This window comes from Mastomys coucha, unplaced genomic scaffold, assembly GCF_008632895.1.
Source record: "Mastomys coucha isolate ucsf_1 unplaced genomic scaffold, UCSF_Mcou_1 pScaffold18, whole genome shotgun sequence".
Lineage (NCBI taxonomy): Eukaryota > Metazoa > Chordata > Mammalia > Rodentia > Muridae > Mastomys > Mastomys coucha.
In genome coordinates this window covers 72736573-72743794 of record NW_022196900.1, presented here as the reverse complement: position 1 = coordinate 72743794, position 7222 = coordinate 72736573, and positions in this window count along the sequence as shown.

The window sequence follows — 7222 nt, the reverse complement described above, 5'->3', positions numbered from 1 at the left end:
AAAAAAAAAAAAAAAAAAAAAAACCAGAATTATAATAAAAACCAATTAAACAGAAATACAACTCTTAAGCTGTGTTAAAATGTTATATGGCAACTGGACATAGTCACATACACTATGATCCCAGCACTTAGAGGAAAGTCAAGGCAGGAGGGTCACAAATTTCAGCCCTAACCTAGGCTACATAGAAAGGTTCTCTCTGTATCTCAAAATAATAATAATAATAATAATAATAATAATAATAGTGATAATGGTGATGATGATGATGATAATTGCATAGTTTCAAGATGAGAAGGATCATAAATAACATCTTAAGGTGATCTATTGCTGGCAAAAGTCTCAGATGCTAAACTAGGTAGTGGTGCATAGCTTTAATCCCAGCACTCAGGAAGCAGAGACACGTGGATCTCTGTGTGTTGCAGGACAGCCTAGTCTACGTAGTGAGTTCCAGTGCAGCTGGGGCTACACAATAACCTCCCCAAAATTATATATATATATATGTGTGTGTGTGTATACACATATATATGTGTGTGTATATATATGTGTGTATGTATGTGTGTGTATATATATATATACATATGTATGTATATATGTATGTATATATATGTATATACATATATATGTATATATATATAAAATATTTTTCCCATTTATGTCTGTGTTCTGTTTGAATTGTCTCCTCCCAGGTCTTGGGGGTCTATGGACCCAGGTTTTAGAGGGCTGCTTTGAAGATGATTCAACCATTCACCTCTTAGATCAGTCACACATCCTTAAAGCACTGATCCTTAAAGCACCCTCCCTGAAGGCTGATGAGAGTTTTCAGGTGTTTATTAAGCACCTGCTGGGGGAGACCACTACTCTGTGCAGGGTGGGGTCGCTGAAGATCAGTAATACAGTATCTCAGCCCTGAGCCTCAGAGGTTCACTGTCAGGAGAGAGGGGAGGCAAGACACACACAGGAGTTAATGTCAGTCACCCAGGACGTAGCTTAAGAGATGCTGGGAGCTCAGAAAGCAGCATGGGAACAAATCATCAGAGATTCTAACCAGGGCCTAACACTGGCTGAGGGAAGGAATCTTCAAAGGCTACCTTTGGTACAGCAAAGGCGCAGCCTGGGAAGGGAAAGAAAAGCTGAGGTAGTGTTGTCTCTGTTGATCATGAGGTGTTTCTATAGGTTTCTATAGGTACAGGCCAGGACCGGCTTGTTTCTCTCCCCGCAACCCCCATCTCTGTCCATGCTCCAGAGCTCTCGGGGCCATCAATATGAGTGATGACAGGCTAATCATGTGTACTTGGGTCTGTGGAGGGCCCCTTGTCTCTCTCTGAGGACTCTTCAGCAAAGACAAGAACAGGACAAAGGCTCCCCTCCCCCTGGCCTAGGACTGCCCTCATTAGCATCATGGGAGCCTGCCAGCAGGCTCAATGCTTCCTGCAGCTCAGCTCAATGCAGCCAGGCAACTGGACAGGCCAGCGCCTTTGGCACAGCTCCAACCCGGCAGATGTGGACCCTGAAGGGCCTATAGGCAGCCGAACACCACCTACCCACCCAAATAAGTAAGGCAGGCAGCCACTGTGGGGTCCTGCCTGCCTGTCTATCCGCACAGGGCCTGTTTGCATTGTCACGGAGGCAGCCAAAGGCGAGAGACAGGAGAAGCATACTGTCCCTGAAAGGAGGCACCTGCCTTCAGGAGCTAAACACCAGAGATTGTAACTGTTACTTCTCTCTAGACTGACAGGGCACGAACGCAGCAGCACAGACCAGGCAGGCTTAGCGTTTAGGTGCCCAGCTGAGACTACAGCTTCAGGGCGTTGGTAGACATAGGACTGGCTGCGTGTACCTTAGTTCTCGTGGTAAGGCAGGTAGCATCAGAGCTGTGAGATCTCAGACAGTCCTCGGAGAGATTGGTTGGGGGCTTGGGGATGGGAGAGCCTGTAGCTATCTGGATCCCACCTATTCAGGGGTAACAGACTGGGGGGGTGAGAGTGATGGAGAAGCCTGATAGCCCATTGAATACTCGGTGCACTGGGGATTGCTAGAGAGAGGGGCGGAGCGCTGAGAAACAAACCTCCCTTAGCCTGTGTGGGAACAGCCAGAGGGCAGAAGGTGCGGCCCCTTGAGATCCCCCAGAGCCTGGGACCCAAGAGCACCGAAGGTCCCGGCTGCAGCTGGGTGAGCCGTGAGCTGGGAAGGGCTGAGGACCCTGAGCTGCCCTGGGATCAGCTGGCCAGGTTGTCACAGACAGTGGGTGGGAAAAGGTTTTCTAGCCTGATCCCATAGCTCTGGTGGATCTCAGAAGGGCAAGGGTCTTAGAAGACTTTGTCACGGAGTGGCAAGGGGGTGGGCAGGAGTAGGCGATATTATTGTCAGACTCCCATCTGCATAATGGAAACTGAATGAAGACACACAGACTCTCCCCCAAATCGGGGCACTCATGAAATAACCAGTACACATATCTCCAATTATACAAGCCACTGTCTGACTTCCCCCTCAGGGGACTCTCTGTGGTAATCATAGCACGGGAGTGGGGGGGGGGGGGGGGGGAGGGTTGATTTGCTGTGGAATGAGAGACTGGCTCCCAGTAGCTTCTTTCTTAACCATTTGGCCTCTCTGACCTCTGTAAAATGGGAGTGCGTTCTGGGTTCTTGGGAAGATATGCACCCCTAGGAACTCTTGTACTCTTTGTGAGCTCCCCACCTGAGGCCCCATATCCACTCTGCCAAAACCCACTCTTCCCAGTCATCTCATACAGACCCATTAACACTTTAGTGTCCCTGTCCCATGGGGGACAGGCTTGTCTACAGAATGGCCTTTGAATAGACAGTGTGGGGAAAGTACTTTGAAATAAATAAAGAGCTGCTTAATCCTACCCAGCTCTGAACCACAACTACCAGCATCTATGGGTAACCCTAAGGGATAGTAGTGACACTCACACCTTGGTAGGAACCAACAGTACTCTAATTGCAATTAAGGCCTGTTTAGCAAGAAGTACATGCCAGGTACTGGAGACATAGCCAACTACCCAGAGCTAGTGAAGTCACGAATCTTAGAGGAGACTCTCCTATAGCCACTTTATTGAGCCAGAATAACCCACATTTACATTTAGAATAACTACATTCTAAACATTTGTCCTTATACCCACAGATAAGTGGAGCTCTCACCCCTCATCTAGGAAACCTCCTCTCTTTGCAACAGATGGAGACCACTGTGGAAAAGCACAACTGATCAAAATGTAGAGATGTCGAGCCCGGGAGCAACGGACACATCTACAACACAATTCCTGCACCTAAGATTCAGGGATCATTGCAGAAGAGCAGGCAGAAAGATCTTAAGAGCCAGGAAGCTTGCTGTGAGATTGTTGAAGTGTTAGAAGGGGCGGGTCCCCGTCAGAACATACCACACACTAGGCCCAAACAGTTCCACGTGTAAGAGGTTCAATTGAGAGGGAGAGAGGGGGCAGTAGCAGAAAGAGAGGAGGGGGAGAGAGAGAGAGATGGAGGAATGTGTTTTATATATATAAAACACATTCTGACGTAGTGGCCGCAGATAAAAGTGGGAGGTGAGCCCAAAGGATTCTGGGAATATGGTGGCTGTTGCCCTGGCAACAGGTCTGTGAGACCCCCCCATGCTACACCACAGGCTTTGGATGCCCTGATGCTAACAATTGTGTCTCCTAGAAATGTCCCAAAAGCTGTGTCTATGAACTCTCAACAACACAGCTGCTTAAACAAGTCCTCCACCAACAGACATACAGACATGCTAACATGGAAAGAAGAAAGCTCAAAAGTTCTCAACTCTAGACAGAGAACTAAAGGGCAACTAAGGAATGCTGTGAGCCAAAGAGGTTGTCTGTCTCAGCAGCCAGCACACCAACTGATTCCCAATACCAGCTGCTCGGCCCTGAAGACAGACATACAAGTAACATTGTACAGACTGAGCAGGTTGTATTCATGTATTTAGGAAAGAGAGAGAGAGAGAAAGTGTGTTGTGTGTGTGTTTGTGTGGGAGAGAGAGAGAGAGAGAATACATATATGTGATAACAAAGAAAAAGAGGCCATGAATTTGAAAAAGAATAAAGGGGGATAAAGAGAGGTGTTGGACAGAGGAAAGGAGGGGAAAGATGATGATACTGAATTTTACTCTCATAAGAGTTAAATAATAATAATAATAATAATAATAAGAAGAAGAAGAAGAAGAAGAAGAAGAAGAAGAAGAACAAGAACAAGAAGAACAAGAAGAACAAGAAGAACAAGAACAAGAAGAACAAGAACAAGAAGAACAAGAAGAACAAGAAGAACAAGAACAAGAACAAGAAGAAGCAGCAGCAGCAGCTTGGATGTTGGATCTAGTTGATTCTAGGTTCCAGTTCTAAGTTCCAGAGTCCTGCAACCAAAGCCTTCTCACAATCACACCTAGGTCTCAACAATAACAGAAAGCTCATCTCAGCCTGAGTCTGGTGGGCCATCACCCTGTGCTATGGATGCTGTGGCTCTGAGTCCAGCGAGCAATCATCACCCTGTGCTATGGATGCTGTGGCTCTGAGTCCAGCGAGCCACCATCACCCTGTGCTATGGATGCTGTGGCTCTGAGTCCAGCGGGCCACCATCACCCTGTGCTATGGATGCTGTGGCTCTGAGTCCAGTGGCCATCATCACCCTGTGCTATGGATGCTGTGGCTCTGAGACCAGTGGGCCACCATCACCCTGTGCTATGGATGCTGTGGCTCTGAGTCCAGTGGCCATCATCACCCTGTGCTATGGATGCTGTGGCTCTGAGTCCAGTGGGCCACCATCACCCTGTGCTATGGATGCTGTGGCTCTGAGTCCAGCAGGCCATCATCACCCTGTGCTATGGATGCTGTGGCTATCTTACCCTAGCGGGCCATCGTTCTGTGTTATGGATGTTGTGGCTGTCTGAATCCTTACTTATGTCCCTGTCAGCGCTGCTCTCCACTATAGTTACCTACAAAGTGCCTAAAACATGTTCTGACCAGCACCCTACCAGCTCACAATTCTCACTATGACTCCCATTACTCTCAGGGAACGTCAAATTTCTGGTGACCAGACTCCCAGGCTTTTCTGGCCCAACACTTTCAACCATGCATATTGACCCCATCAGCGGAAGACCACACTTTCCAAAACACATCTCATTCTTTCCAGTGCTGCACCTGCATTCACACTTGCTGCTCAACTTCCTCTCTGCATCCCTGATAAACTCCCATTCACTCCCCACCCCCGAAGCTAGCATTCTCTGGGAAACCTTCCATGACCACTGAGACACAGTCTTCTGGTTGGCGTCTAGGACAATACTTTTCTTTTATTTTTAAAGGTATTTTTTTTAATTTTTTTTTTAAGATTTATTTATTTTATGTGTATGAGTACACTAGCTGTACAGATGGCTCGCTCCAGCCCCGCCTCTGGCATAGTATGCTGTAGCTGTCTTCAGATGCACCAGAAGAGGGCGTCAGATCTCATTACAGGTGGTTGTGAGCCACCATGTGGTTGCTGGGATCCGAACTCAGGACCTTCGGAAGAGCAGTCAGTGCTCTTACCCGATGAGCCATCTCACCAGCCCTAGGACAATCTTTAATGCACGGCTTCAACCACTCGACTTATCTGTGTACCCAGCATGGCCTGGTTCAGCAAAAGAGCTAGCTAGCAAGTGGCCAGTAATCCAATAGATGAAGATCTAAAGCTTCACTAATCAATAACCAATGGCTACACATGATCCTTTGCATTTAAGTTAATTCAAATTAAATAAAATGGCAAGTTCGTTGGTGTGTTAGTCATCCTTCAAACACTCTATGTGTTTAACGGCTGCCATATTGGACAGGGAAGTTTCCAATCCACGTTGGAAGTTCTAAGGACAGCCCTGAAGAGACAGTGACCCAATGACCTAGTGCTGGGTTCCAGCTCAGTCTAGCTCCTAATCTATACTCCTTGTCTTTCTGAATTTCACTGTCTGTTTTTGTAGCCTGGCCCCCACAGTGTACAACACCAAGCCAAACCAGCATTTGACAAGGACTTTTTGATTGATCCTATCGCCCACTGCACTGAATCGTGCTCATGTGGACTTGGGAAGACACTGGACAAATGGAGCACTGCTGTATGACCCACCTGCCCTCCCTTAGACTCCAGCAGCTCCAGGCTGAAAACAACCCAGCATCTAACGCTAGGCCAGCAAGTCTCTCCAGAAGGTGTGGCCAAGGCGTGTCTTTCGATGAGCAAACAGTCCTACAATGGGCCCGAAGACCCTTCATCCCTATTTGTCTCAGAAGCTTGGGGTAGGGCTTAGGGGGAAAGGAGCTACAGGGGCTGGCCTTACAGAGCAAAGGAGGGCTGGAGAGGGGAGAGTCAGGAGTCCCCCTCCTTCCCCCCTATCAGCACAGCAGTACTCCCCCACTTCCTCTCTTCGAAGATCACATCCTGTTATTGTGTGGAGAGAAAAGCCAGGAGCTGGGGAGGGGCAGGCCTCAGAGCAAGCCAATGGAGAAAGCTTAAGTAGAAGCTGGAAGGCAGAGTGAAGGGGGGGGGGGCATTGCTTCACCCCAGGTAGCCTTGGGCAGGACTATGGGGCCCAGGAGGAAGCCAGCATATCTGGACCAGCCTGCTCCACCACTGAAAAATAGGTAATGCTCAGGACAGGAAATGAAACTTCCTCCTAGATACCTCCCAACCTTGCCCCTCAGGACCCTTCCGGTCAGCACAGGCTTGCTCAGGGATCTTACTGTCAGAGCTGGGCTGCCCACACCGCTAATCTCCTCCTCCCATGGCACTTGTCTCCAGGGTTCTTTGCTACTCCAACTTCCACTCTGCTCAAGCAAGAGCCTCTGAAGTCAAAATGGGTGGTCAAGACCGGCTACCCAGGTTTACCTGACATGAGACAGGCCCGCCAAAGTCCTGCTGCTGAAGAGTGATTAATATTCCTTCACACACATTCCCTCTTCCTCCTGGTCCTGTTTCTTGGAAAAACAATGCTTTCTTATAGATTTTTCTTTCTTTCTTTTTTCTTTCTTTTAAGATTTATTTATTTTATGTATGTGACTACACCATTGCTCTCATCAGACACCCCAGAAGAGGGCGTTAGACCCCATTGCAGATGGTTGTGAGCCACCATGTCATTGCTGGGAATTGAACTCAGGACCTCTGGAACAGCAGTCAGTGCTCTTAACCACTGAGCCATCTCTCTAGCCCCATGCTTTTTTTTTTTTTTTTTTTTTTTTTTTTTT